Genomic DNA, 14,528 nt, shown 5'->3' with positions numbered 1-14,528 from the left:
TTAATTTCAGACCTTAATGTCATCGGGATTAATGGGTTACGCTGACAGACCTTATTCCTACCATCCTAAGTATGGATCTGAATGCCCAATATAACTGCCGGAAAAACAAAGAAGGACAGATTGGCATCTATTTTTTAATCAAAATTACAAAAAATTGTTATGGGGAAATTATTTCATTGCTAAATAATTAGAACATTGACACATTCAAATGAAATTACAACACACAAGAAAGTGTATTTCATTTTTTTATGCTTCAGAGAGAGCAGCTTAAACCTCCTGAGATCAATTTCAAAGTGTTGTATTTTGTCTTCTGAAGAGAAGCAGAGAGATTGTTTCCTTTTAAAGTTAAAACTGATTGACCGTGACAAAATGAAAAGAAAAAACACTGTCCAATCAAAGCTTTGCAGCATAGCCACTAACCAAACTTGTTGTCCCTTAGTACAAAAATAAATGAAACAAACAAAATGTGATTTGGTTTTGATTGTCAGATATGTTGTGTGTTCTTATTATGTAATTTAAATCATCCATCCCTGAGAAATCGATATTTAATCTAAGATTACTCTGAATTTGTCCCAATTTGCTTTTTAGAAAATTTTGAAATGTTTGTTTGTTTGAAATTTTCCTGCAATATATTTCTGATTTTGATATTTGTGTTTCAGAATTAGGGGAATATTTCTGAAAGTTAAGCTCACAGTAGACAACGAAAGCTGAGAGTTGTATCAGAGCTGCAAGACGAAGCTTTGTGCTTGTGTTTGGGTTGACATGTAATGCTGTGATTAGTAAATCCTTCATGCAAGTTTGCAACAGCACCTTGCAAACTTAACTTGAGTAATGTTCCAGTGTTTAAATGATAACCCTGAGGTGTCATGTTTCATTTATGTGTTTCTGCTTCAAACTATTTCACTACATGATGCAACTGGACATGCACACAGTAACAGGCTCTGATCACGGAGAGTTGTGCCGTCCAGGAGGAATTTGTACTTGTACTAGTTTGGCTACCATACACGCACACACAAAAACACACACACACAAACACATACAAACACATGCCCACACCGTTGAGACCAGAGCTCGGGGCAATCTCTCTCACTCTACATCAGAGTCAATGTTGTTCTTCAGTCAGTCATTCATTCACTCCTCGACACTGCTCAAACAATCACTCTTCCTGTCCAAACATGTTAATCCACCTACTTCATCCTTATTCCCATGGACACTGAACTGCCACGGTGAGCACACGCACACACACACACACACACACACACACAGACACACACACACACTGGAGAGTACAGGAGAGTCAGCAGCATTGGAAAGCCTCTTCAAACAGTTTTCCCTCTTCTGCATATTCAAGTGAAAGGCTAATCAGATCACACTGCAGGGAAATGACACGACATAGAAAAGAGAAAGATCATCTTCCAACACTGATGTTGTGTTTTGTGTTTAAGCTGTTCAATGCACAATACTAACCTCTTCCGTGCTAATGCTGATGCTACACGCAGCCAGATATAAGTCATTTGAAATGGGTGGCAGGGGAGGTCATTACAAGCCCCCGCTTGTAAAGCAGACAGCTCTCTTTTGATATAACATTCTGTGTGAGTAATCAATTTGTTTTATGTACATTTCACATTGATCGTGAGGCATGGTATATGTACTATGGTTTAAGAGAAGCACTTTGAAGAGATGAATGGGTCCAGTTCTTTTTCACATCTAAAGTCCATGTCATGGACTAAAGCAAGTTTCCTGCAGAGAGATTTACTGGCATTAAATCTCATTGATGTGAAGATACCAACATTTCAGATATATTTCAAGCCTTTTTATATTTTTATTTCTGAGGCAAAGTATTCCATTTTAAGTAACGTTTGAATTTACAAAATACAATCACAGTTATACATGAAACTATTAAACAGTTGTAAAAATAGAGAATAAATCCTGGATATAGTGTTCATTATAGTCATGCTTGAAATATTTTCACTCAAATGCTCTTAGCCTGAAAAAAGCAAGCTCACAGATACAGCCTCAAACCTTTTCTTGAATATACTTTTCGTGTCTGTCTAGCAGGCTAGCTAGCTAACATCAGTTGTCAATTTGGTTTGAAAAGCATTAAGGCGCACACTACGTCAATTTCAGAGCGCCTGACCCACACTTAATTTTGCTATAGGCACTAGCAACAGCTTCCCTTAGTAGTAACCACTAAGTCTTCTTTGAAATGCTCTGTATGCGTCATATTTGCTTACATTCAATTGCATTTTGAAAATCAAACATAAGCATTAGCAGCCGTTCTAGTCCTGGAAATTTTACCTTTAAAAGTAAGTGTGGTCATTTTAGCCTCTGTATGCTCTGTAACTTTGTTAACAAAGTTGATATCAAAAGTCCCGCCCCTTCTTCTTTTTCATTGGTCAGTGATGAGGAAGTGACATTGATGTTCCAAAACTGAGAGTGCTGTGAGTAGCTACATCAAGGAAAAGCAGCTGACACCAGGGGCGTTTTTGCGCTGAGGACTGTGGGTGCTGCTAATGCTGCATTGTTTTTATATAGAAATAGGAACTGCCAGTGGAAAAACACAGCAGTATTAACAGACACAGCTGAGACAGTGATCACAGCAGCAGCAACTTTAGCTGGTTTATTCAGGCTAACCTCAGATGGGACTTTTTTATTCTAAAGGTGTGCTTCAGAGTTTTTGCACAGACCAAGTGAATAGCCTAACAAGCAACGTTTGGCTCTTCACATTACAGTGACAATCTCAACTCATTAATATATAACATTTGAAATATTTTACAATTTGTTTAAATATAGTCACTTTTTAAGAATTAATTGCACATAGTATTTTTGGATAGGAATATTTCATACTGCACACTAGAGTTCCAGAGCTAATAAAATGATAGCACACTGTCTATTAAGATAGCCAACATTTTATTTTTGTATGTGTGTAATGCACCCCTTAAATAGTTTACTTTTACCTAGAGAAGAGTCTATAACTTATTTAGATGAACTAAGTTACTGGTTTGGGTTAAAAGGCAGCTTTTATAGCTACTTAATTCCACATTGTTCTTTTTACTGTGAACAACACCTACAGAGATATTTAAAACACACCTGTTGAGACATCATAATGATGGTTTATATACCTGTTTTGCATGTTCGGTTTATTGTGTGCACATTAATCTAGAAGTTTACATTTCTTGCCTGCCACAGGTTCAAATTGAGATTTGGACAAGCTTCCAGTAGTTCATTGCATGCGTATTTAGTTTGAGTTTTGACTGTTAACTCTGCTGCTAAATTGGGGATTTTCTGTTAAACCACAGTGGAGAGACACAGGATAAATCCAGGAGGAGAAAACTCTTCGGGGACAACTGATTCATATTACGCACATCTGCTTCTACAGCTCCAGCAGACATCAATAAATACATCAACTACCTTCATGAATCATACATCACATGGGATTGTAATCCAAACTCCACCAAGCAGAGCAGTGCGTTCTTTCAGTGAAGTGGAGCTGTTACACAGCCTTTGTAAATAGTCATGCATCTTTGTTTCGTAACCCATTGTGGCCCTTCAGCAACATTCTGCAAGACGTCTTGAAAGGAAGAGCCATGGGCCTGTCGAGTGCGACATTAACTCTTGTATCCTTCTCTACAAAGTAGCATGAATACATGCATTGTGGCGTGTGTATACTTCTGCCTGTGTGTGGATATAAGATTGCTTAATAATAGTGTATCATCTCCATACCTCAAGGCTTTGGGGTATTGGGATTTGCAACGACACTGACATGAAACATGTCGCTGTGCATCACACTCAAATTCAGATGCATGTACATGAAAGTGAGGGGATTGGAAACATTGTATGGGGGATGTTTCTGTGGCTGACTGTGATCTCTCTGCTTCTGTTGTGGGTGGTGGCGCTTTAAGGCTACATTTCCTACCAGTGCGTGGGAGGGGCACAGGCCAAGGGATGGATTGAGGGGGAAAAAAAGCACTGAATGATAGAAATTACACAGTGCTCTGCTTCACAATGCAACTGTGTGGGTGCGCATCTTTGTCTCCCTCGGTGCAAGGAAAGACACCTTTGGTCGGGCTTCAGCTGCCCCCGCGCACCTCTAAAGCCAAGGCTTTCACACTGTCTGAAAGAAACAGAAAAATAGGTGAGGGAAGAGAAATGGAGTCATAAGTGAGTGTGGAAAAGGAGCCAAGGAATGAAGGCAATATTTATCAATAAAAAACAGTGAGGTTCCTCGCTGTGTGACCTTGTAGGTATAAACTGATTCTGCTGTGGTTTGGTTTTCTGCCACCTGCAGTCAGAGAATCATTAAAGTGACTTTGCAGAAGGTTGGCAGCTCTCCCTGACACACATATATCAAGACCAGCAGTCTTATTAACATTAAAAAAGGAGCAAGCTTACCCAGCATATACTCTCATTGATCCTCTCAGGTGCAATCAAAAACTAATTGGGAAGGCTGTTGCGGTGGCATATTCCGAATGACTACCCGATGTGTAAAGATGGAATTATGAAGTGTTTAAAAAAGTTGTGTTGATCTTTAATTAGCTGTCAGCAGAGGGAGGGTGATTCATTGAGAAAGAAAATTTGATGTGTACCATAAAAGTATTAGCCCTCCCAGGAGCAATGTTGTCATAAACCTGGAAGTGAAGCAGTGATGCTAAATCCTCTGCAGACAGACGATAATGTTGAGATCATGGAGGGTACACTCTTGAGGTCTTTAACCTTTGAACCCAGAGTAGTATAACCAAGTACAGTGAGGCGTGAAGGCTGAAGGACGACAAGGTTTGAGAAATACTATAAACATAATCCAACACAGTCACTCAGCAGCAGTGGGCTGTTCCTCTTTGTGTTATTATTTAGTCCCACTGTTGGTGTTTAAAGGAACAAACATTCCTGTTTGTGGGGACTGATTGAGATCTGATCACTTAGGCTGATTTAGGCGTGGTCTGAGACACTCTATCGTACTGTCCCTGTATTAACTGCAACTATCATGTTGAGCAAGAGACCAATCACCACTCATTCCTCATTGATTTCATATTTGATGTCTCTGCTGTGTCTTGTGAAATACAAAATTTTCATTTCTCGGGACATTCCTAGTATGTAAAGAGGTAGATTGCACATGTGAGCAAGAAAATGCAGACACAGATTGTTTCCATATTCATTCCTTTGAGGGAGGGTACATTTGTTGGTTTCATACAGGACAGCGCTGTACTGACAAGGGTAAGACAAGGCAGCTAAGACATGTGACCAACAAGCAGTTTATCAGGGTTTATAATAGTACAGCACATGAAAGGGCAGATGTGTAAGGACATGGATCTGTGTGTTTCCCGTGCAGCTCTTTTTGTCATTCAAAACAAGTCCGAAGTGGGGTTCTTATATTTCGCTGATAAATCATTACTTTTTAAATGTTATTTTTGGGGGAATTTATGCATTCATTGGATTTTAATATTGTATTATCTTTTATTTGAAGTGTAAGTAAATTAAATAAGGCCCTATATTTGAATGTCAGAAAGTAAGATGTGTTCATAGTCCGTCATGCATTGCTCTTGCCAGAGATGAACGGCTTTACTAAAAGTTGTCCTCATGAGATTGGATTGGTCAGTTATGATTGTAACCTTGGTTCTCTGGGGTAGGAAACTATGGTTGTTTTTAAAACCGCCTACTACACCAACAGGATGATTTGGCCAAAATTCATTATCAAAATCTGCGGATGTCGTACTGATTTGGGAAAATGTCTGCATACTACATTCATAAGTAGCCTGTAGCTGGGGGTTTCAGAAACAGACTGTCTCCACACCAAGGCATGCTTGAGAACCCATTGCAATCAGTTCTTCCAGTGAGTTCATATGCACCTGGGCTTTAAATACCTGTGTATGGGTCACATGGTGTTGTGTCTATCTTTGTCAACTGACTTGTGAGGGACAGTGCCTATATACTTGGAATATGTAACAGGGTGGGTCTGAAAACGACAGACAATATGAAGTTCACATGATAAAGCCAGCTCTGATGTAGAGGAGCTTCAGTGGTCCGTGTTCTGATGGCCCCCGGGAGTAGTATAATGGCTGTGATGAAAGGCTTTAACTTATTTTGTATGTGTGTCTGTATACTTTTTGAGATAGGAGACTGATGTTGTTCAGGGAATACTGTATATTGGAATGTAGAGAGTTTATTTAATACATGGGATCCTATGATTCATTATTAAAGGGCTGCCGTTTCTGCCTCATGCAGACATGGCTATATGACAATTAAAAAAAAAATCAGTTTCAGTTCTACCCTGGGTTTGTATACTCATTCAATATTGATTTATTTTTCGCTCCAGAGTTGTGCAGTTATTCTAATTTCAGTCTTAACAATGTTGAGGTACATGGATTCCTGTTAGCTCACTATGTTTGCTGAATGGTGATCCGGCCTAAGGTCAACTAATCTAGGGCCTTGCATTGCTTCATTAACTTAATAAATCAATGACCCTGTAGCTCAACTAATAATCTTTATTGGCGCCCCCCCTCCCCTCATCAACCCCAAAAAAGCAAAAAGTCTGATGAATTGTGGCACAAAGTATGAGGTAAGAGACATCAATATCAACCAATGTTGTCAAAGAAGAGCTGACTTGTTCCTAAAGACAAATGCTTTTCTAAATAAAGATGTCTGATGGGAGGAAAGAAGTGACTTCTTTACAGCTCTGACAAAGCACAGCTAAGCCAAGCTGGCTGTAAAACAGTGGAGCACCTATCTATTTAGTGATGTAAATGTAACTCCAAATGACAGCAACGCCTACATTATGTGGGCGCCAACAGCACTCAGACAGTTTAGACACGCCCCCCTCTTTATCCCAAGTAATGAGGAAAACTGCAATGAAACATTGTTTGTGCTGTAAACTGGAAGAAAAGGCAAATGTCAGTAGGAGTGAGATGAACTAAGAGACTGTAAAATTGAAAGGAAGTTAAACAAATTTTCAATAAACTGAAGGCTGCAGAGATGAATTAAATGCTGTCTTCACTGTCCTTTTGACTGATTTCATCCACACATTTAGATCATTTATGTTCTCAGTTATACTTCTGTTCATTAGATGACTCACTGCAAACATTTGCCCTCCTGGTTTTAAGGTTTTTAAGATGCTGATGTCGTAAAGGATGCTCAGCAGAGATTTAACATCACAGTTGTTGGCCTGAAATTAAGATTTAAACTTCTGGTTGATCTCTGTCACTGGTGGTCAGATTTATTGCTCAACAGCCTCATCAAGTTTAAATTCATGACAACCTGCAGCATTACTATTCTTATCAATGAAAAGTGATCCCATGTATTTGCACGATCATACATACGCATAGGAACTATTATCATGGTAGGAAGTGAGGCTGTGAGATTGTGTAAGAGACATGTCGAGTGTATTACCCACAGGGAATCCCAGTCAACTGGCTCTTTACCGGCTGGTGAGCCTTGGCTATGCAGGGGATGTGTGTTGCATCTGCAAATAGTGCTGAGAAGAATAAGCTTTCTGACAGTAAAGTAAAGCACTGAGAATATATCACTTGCACCAAAATCAAAGTTTGGGTTGCAGTTCATCAAAATAAGCTACATTTCATGGTAGAGTTGACCCCGTCAGTGGACAGCCTAGCTTGTGTGACAGTTCTCAGGCTGGTCTCTCAACAAAGGAGCTGAGCTTCCTGACATCTCTAATGGGTAATACGGTTTCCACGGACAAGTATCTCCAAAAAATTTAAATAACAAAAAACTATCCCTTAAATATTCCATAATTATGGTTTAAATGACCTTGCAGTAAGAGCCACACACAGATCCTAAATAAGGAGCAACCATTGTGAAAAAAAAATGCTGGTGAAGTCAACTAAGACCATTTTCTGTGGATCTTTTGTTATGATGTGGTGTTTGTTCAAACAATGCCATGGGTTTCGGTATAAGCTCTGCTTAGATATGGATGCCAGTTGAAATTATCTTATGTAAGTAGATCCTGAGAGATCCTTTTATTCACTTTACAAATCCTCTCTTGTCCTAACCTTATTTATAAGTAAGCAATGAAGAGCAACATCCTCCCACTGTAAACATCCCCTTGCTCTGACTCTCTCTTCCTGTTCTTTCTGCTCTGGGTAGGATCATGGCATAGTTCTAGTCCAAACCATAATGGCTCCTAGTGAGTCCAAGCCTTGCACAAAAATCTTATTTCATAAGCAAATTGTTCAAACACATCTTGTTAATGGTGTGGTTCTTGCTAGTAAAACACAAAGCACAACTAGGGCTGAGAGCAGCACTAAACAGACCTTTGCACCTCTACAAAGGTTGAATGTGGTGCCTGTTGGGATGTTGCCCTGCCCCAGAGTGTGCTTCTGCTGTCCTGTCTTTGTCAGACTAAAACCAGTCCAAATGGCTCTGATTTATCACATCTTCAAGAGACAACATGAATTGAGAGCTACCTGTAAATTCACTGTTGACCAGCTGAGATTTGTCATGCAAAGATGACTGGCACTGAATAGTTGATAGGCAGAATTATAGAGAACCATTTTGTCATGTTAGTTTAAATAGAAGGAGACATTTATCGAATATGTAAAATTTGAAGCAGTTTGGACCTTGTATGTTTTTAATTACAGCAAATTATTTCACGGTCAGACATCAAACTATGACAAGTTGCCAAAGCCCCACCCCTTGGGTTTTTTACATGAGCTGAGGACATTTTCTTTGTTGAGGTCTTTGCTATATCTATGCCAATTATGAAGTAAATCAGATAAACCACCTGTGAGAAGTTGATACAAGTGTGCCCTTAAATAAGCTTAAAAATCCACAGGTTTTCGGACATCAAACTTTGACAAGCTGCCAAAGCAACATCCTTTGAGCTTTGTCAAAGAAATTGATAACTTTTCTTCTATACATTAAATTTGAAATGGATTGGATTCACCCCTCAGGGGAAGTTAATCTGTGAGTGGCCTCTTGAAATAGCTAACTTTGCCTGTTTTTTTCACCCAGAATTTAAAATGACAGACTTACTGCTCAGTTCGCGATATGGGTCCAAGATAGTTTTTTGTAGGTCCATGGAACATATGCCTAAGAACTTCCATAGTTCTAGGTTTAACATGCTGTGTGGTGGCTTAACTTTAAATCAAATCAATTTAGCCATGCCCACTGAAAAAAAACAATATCCGACTCATTGTTTCTTCACTGGGCTTGTGTCTACCAAGTTTATAGACTGCACAGATATGTTAAGCCCTTCATCTAAAATTAACTTCCTGTTTCATGGCAAGTAATGCTTTGCCATGGCAACAGATTACATGTAGACTTATGAGTTTCTAGCATGGTTTCAAATAGTAACTTCAAGGCACTACTAAGTCATTTTGTCACAACCACTAACCCAAGTGGGCCTATTCACATAAATATATTTTATGAAAAATACCACAGTTCATTACATATAAATATATAAATTATGTTACGTTTTGATACAAGCAATTTTATTTGAATTAAAACAAGATGTAATACACCCATATCTGCCACTAGCTTATTGAATTAAGTTCATCATTATTTTTATAACTTTGAACAGTTGGAGAAGCCTTCTATGAGATTTATCCTATTATTTAAATGTGCAATGCAGTACAAGAGGTGTACTATTGAGAGGTACTTGAAGTTGAACTGATGACATAGAGCTTCATTTATTCAGAGCAAGGTTTATACATTTTAATCATGGTTAAGTGTTGTTTTTTTCTGCATAATTTGCTTGTTCAAAGCACTAACAGTGTATAATGCGGTAACACAAACCACAAGATCTATTCCCTCCCTCTCTGACTAAAAGAGTTCATCAAGAGGTAAAGCCAATGAGGAAATTACTTCCCGCAAACCCCACCCCACCCCCCCACGCCTCCAATCCCCTACCCCTACCGATCCCCACTGTGTCTGTGTAAATGAAAACCCCAATTACTCCATCATGTGCGTGCCCAGCCTTGTCTGCAGAGCGTGGTTTGGATGATTTCTGCAGAGTCTAGACATGAGACAGCCATCAGCGATGTGGAGGCAAAAACTGCAATGGAAAAAAGAAGTGCTGAGTAATGCAGGGATGACCCAGGACGAGGTCGTGCCCATCATTACCAGAGGTAGGAGCCCAGATGAGGACAAAAAAAAAATGTTGGCCTTCCAGCCACATAGCTGTATGTGATTATAGATGGCTCCTCTTCTCTCTTTAATATATTTTGTCCTTTAATTTTTCTCATTTTGTCTTTACCTCAAAGTCCCTCTGTTCTCTCTCTCTCTCTTGCTCTATCTCTCACTCTCTCTCTCTCGCCCCCGGACAGCCAACATCATCAACATCCAATAAAAGATAATTCCTATCTCAGAGAAGGTCCTGATGAGGACCCGCGGTTCAGCATGCTCTTTTTTAGAAGATGATTAAATGGAATCTGAAACATCTACAAACCTTGCTTTAATCAAACTTCCCCTAAAGGAAGAATTTAACTCCTTGCAGTGTATGAAACATTGATGGTGATTACTGGTTGAAAGACAGTAATCAACAATTTCAGAAGAATCAATTCAGCATCATATGTCTTTAGCAGGAAAAGAAGGTTTCGGCAAGTAAAAAAAATGTTTGCTGAAACCACTCAAAATTAAATGTCAGGATATCTCTGTAAGGCCATGATCAGTAAAAGTAATTTCATCATCTGGTAGCAGCTAGTCAGAGCAGTGAGGACGCCATGACAAAAACAAGCAGGTCAGCGTAATGAGATTTGTCTTACGTAACCAGTATGGATCAGACCTTTCAATAAACAGCAGGACGCGGTTTCACTTGATGGGAAGACCAGAGGGGCAGAACTGTGAGAAATGAGAGGGAAAGAAGATATCTGTGATAGCTTTATTGTTTGAGCTGTTCATGTACCGTTCTGGAAGAACAACAAAATAACTGTCCGCAGTGTAACAAAGAAGATAAATCATTGATTGTTTAGGTTTTTGGGAAGCAGAAGAAAGAAATCTAAGCTGAAATGGATGGAATGAACACAAAAGGGATTTTTTATTTCATAGAAAAGGAGAAGAAAGAAAGAAACAGTAGAGGGATAAATGTACCTAAGATCATATTGGTTTATACCATTTATATACTGGTTCATACAGTTTAACGAAACACAATTTTTCTGCTCATAAGCGAGAGGTGTTAAAATTAGGTAGCTTTCCCTGCACTAAAATGTAGCACTTTTCCTTTGGTTGGTACTTTAAATTGTAGAAAAATACTTTGCACATCTATTTCACAAGAAGGGTGTGTAGTCAGTCCATCAAAAATAACGAGCAAACTCCCGTAAACAGCCCCACTGAATATAGATTTATGAGCAACATTTGGGTCCTGAAATATTTCCAATAAGTGTGTTCTGGACGGATAGTGTAAGGATAGTTTGATGGCCATTTTCAAAGCTCGATTGATTGATACTTTAGACCTACATCTACTTTTTGACTCCTTGAAGAAATACGCTAAAAAAATTACTATCTATAGTTAAACAAGTAACGACAGGAGTATAATATGTATCTGATCATTTAATGTTAGTAATTAAAGTAGATATGAATATATCAACTGACGCGAGCACACATACTTACTTACCCATACCAATGGGTGACGTCACTGAGACTATGTCCATGTTTTAAACAGCCTATAGTCAGTGCCTAAGTTTGGCCACCCCTGTCAAAAAAGTTTGAACTAACAATGACTTTACTACAAGCACCACAAGTTAAATACAGGCTAGACTTTTTGGAGCATACTTTTTCCTTGGCTTGACCTCCACAGAGAGTGGACTGCCTACAAATTAAAATTTGGAGGTTGAACGTTTCAGTGTCACTTTGAATGGTTTGCTTTGCAAAAGTGGCTTTGCAAACTGAAGTTGCAATTCTGTGGCAATTCTGAGTAGATACTGTAACAGTTAATTCTAAGGAAACAGGCATTTGTTAACATGTCTGATATGTGTGTGTAATGTGTTTTTGTGCACATGGGCATAGATGTATATATGTGTTTGTTGAGAGGAAAGGGGGACGTGAAGAAAAAGTTTTGGAACCACTGCCTCACAGTATAAATCCTCTACATTTAAAGGGAGAGTGATTGTCTTCTTAAAATTGTACTTGCTGCTTTCATTACTACAGACTGAACTATTCTTATAGTGTAGAAAGTAGCTCATATCAGATCCATGAATACTAGCAGTACATTTCCCGTACCCACCTGTAGTCTCAGGACCTCCTCTTCCATCCAACTCACCCTCCCACCTGCTCGCTTCACCACCATGGGGTCGAGAGCCTTCAGCCGCTCTGGAACTCTCTCCCCTGGATGTACAAAATTCCACCTCTCTGACCACCTTAAATCCCGCCTAAAGACTCACCTTTTCCAACAAGCATACGCACTCTAATCTGTCTCTTTGGGACTGGGATGAATTCCCCTACCCCTTTCATTTTTCTAGTATTGTATTCTTTATTATAATGTATGTATGTATTTACTGTTGAGTGTTGCTTTTATTATTGCTATGTTGTAAGGTGACCTTGGGTGTCCAGAAAGGCGCCTATAAATAAAATTAATTATTATTATTATTATTGTTTCTATCACTAGTAGAGGTACAAGGACCAGTATATGAATGCAGAACAATATTCTGATAAAAATGTACAGTACAAAAATGTCAGTCTTTAAGTTTAATAAGGAATGTAAAAAGTTATTGATATATATTGATTAATTTTTCTTAATCAAAAAAGTGAATACACGTAAAATTCTGAATTTTAAGACATCACTAAGGTTTTTCGGGGACATGAAGAACATTTTGTTTAATTTGCTTAAATTTGATACATTTTGAGAGAAAATTCTGTAAAATAAACAAGAAGTAAAAAAAACTTACAGCACCTGATGATTTAAATAATTATTGGTAATAAGCTTTATCACTTGTATTAGACTTAAAGAAACAGTCTCCAGCAGGGAGCTTGGACTAAATCCAAGTCTAAATGCATTCAATTCAAATGTATTCTCTCATTGATAGTTGTGAAAACATTATAAATATGATTATTGGAAATCATATGAACGATTGAAAACAGCTAATGAGTGTTTCACTGAAGTGAGGCCATGTATTTCATAAGTGAAATGCTGAATACTTGGCAAGAAAGTCTTCAGATCAACATTCCATAGTGTATTTATTTGACTTTACTGTATTTAAACATAGCATCATGTCAACATATCACTATACATAATCTCAATATGTCTAATAGTGTGTTGCTAATTTCCCCTCCAGCTCTGGACTCCATAAATCTGAATATTGGAACCAAAATGTCCACCACAAGCCAAGTCTCGCAACAGGACACCATTAGTCCTTTTGTATGCTGTCTTTAGTGTAGTATCCCTGGCAACTGCAGTACCTGAGAGACTCTGATTAAAGTTCTTTTCCTCACTGCCAAGCCTATGAGGGCTCACCATTAACACTCCATAGGGCCACATTGTCAGCGCACTAATGAAGCCACTGTGTTCTTTTTAAAGTGTCATTCTGGATTATGGCCATAAAACGAGGGTGAGAGTGGATCTGTGGAAGTGTCTCTGTGAGACCTAATAGTATGCACCCCCTGTGCTCTGACCCCCCCTGACGTCCCCGTAACACTCTGTGGGTAGGCGTGGGGGCCCCGGCGCCTGCACGGCCCAGGATCCCTGCCGTCACCTCACCGGGCGACTGACACTGCAGTAATTTCATCTGACAGGTGACTAAACAAAGCTTTGGTCTGTGGCAGGCAGCAGACTAAAGGCTGTAGGGTATATGTTGGACCAGTGAGCCGTGTTTTCAGCTGGGAGCTACGTGAGCTGTCAATATTTAGATTTACAGCCACATTATGACAACATGCAGTACCACAGCAAAGAGAATGACAAGTTGCAGACTTTTTCTTGCTTGTAAACTAATTTAGTACATTAAGAATTATTTAAATACAACCTGATGTCAGTCATAGCTCATCTGGCACCAAATGTTGACAGTCCAGTCTCTGCTAGCATTGGCCAGTTTTTAGAGGCTTTTCGTGGAGCCAGTGGTTTTTCGGAATAAACATAAAAGGAAACTCCTGCCAAGGCTTCCTTTGCATGCAGTCATTGTTTAAAGTCTTTATTCAGTGGCTGCGGGGTGATTGGACCAGGTATAGGGGTGAATGGACCATAACCAGGACCGCAGCTGTGATCACAGACTCTGGGGGGAAAAGCTTCAATCATTTTAGTCCAGAATAAAAGGTACATTTGGTATCAATATGCATTCACTGACAAGTGAGACAACAAGAAGAGTGTATGACTATTTGTTATAACAGAAGAATCACAAAAGTACAAATTCAAGCCATATAAAGTAAACCTGAAACATGACGTGCTGTTACGAATTGGCGAATGGAAAATACAATTTCATTGAACTTACAAACAAAATGCAGCAGCACTCAACTCAGCGCTGCTGCATGTTGTGTGCTCCTGCTCGTTTTGTTTCACTTGATAACTAGTGGAAAAGTTCAGTTCAATGCCAGTTACAGTTCAGTAGTCTGAGTTAAAGTAGCCTCTTGGGTTCCTATTGCCAAGGAAGCAGTTG

General features: G+C 39.0%; 1 long non-coding RNA gene across 1 annotated transcript; it reads right to left on the bottom strand.

Moving 5' to 3' along the window:
* Positions 1–3,418: 3,418 nt before the first annotated feature.
* LOC117824336 lies at positions 3,419–9,190 on the bottom strand. The gene is made up of 2 exons (XR_004633563.1): positions 8,983–9,190; positions 3,419–4,114 (listed from the first exon to the last, which is right to left on the bottom strand). It is a non-coding gene; the product is annotated as an uncharacterized LOC117824336 (long non-coding RNA).
* Between the last annotated feature and the right edge of the window lie 5,338 nt (positions 9,191–14,528).

This window comes from Notolabrus celidotus, chromosome 13 (assembly GCF_009762535.1).
Source record: "Notolabrus celidotus isolate fNotCel1 chromosome 13, fNotCel1.pri, whole genome shotgun sequence".
In the NCBI taxonomy this organism is placed as follows: Eukaryota; Metazoa; Chordata; class Actinopteri; order Labriformes; family Labridae; genus Notolabrus; species Notolabrus celidotus.
The sequence above is the reverse complement of the archived record's forward strand: the minus strand, read 5'-3'. Positions and strand labels throughout refer to the sequence as shown.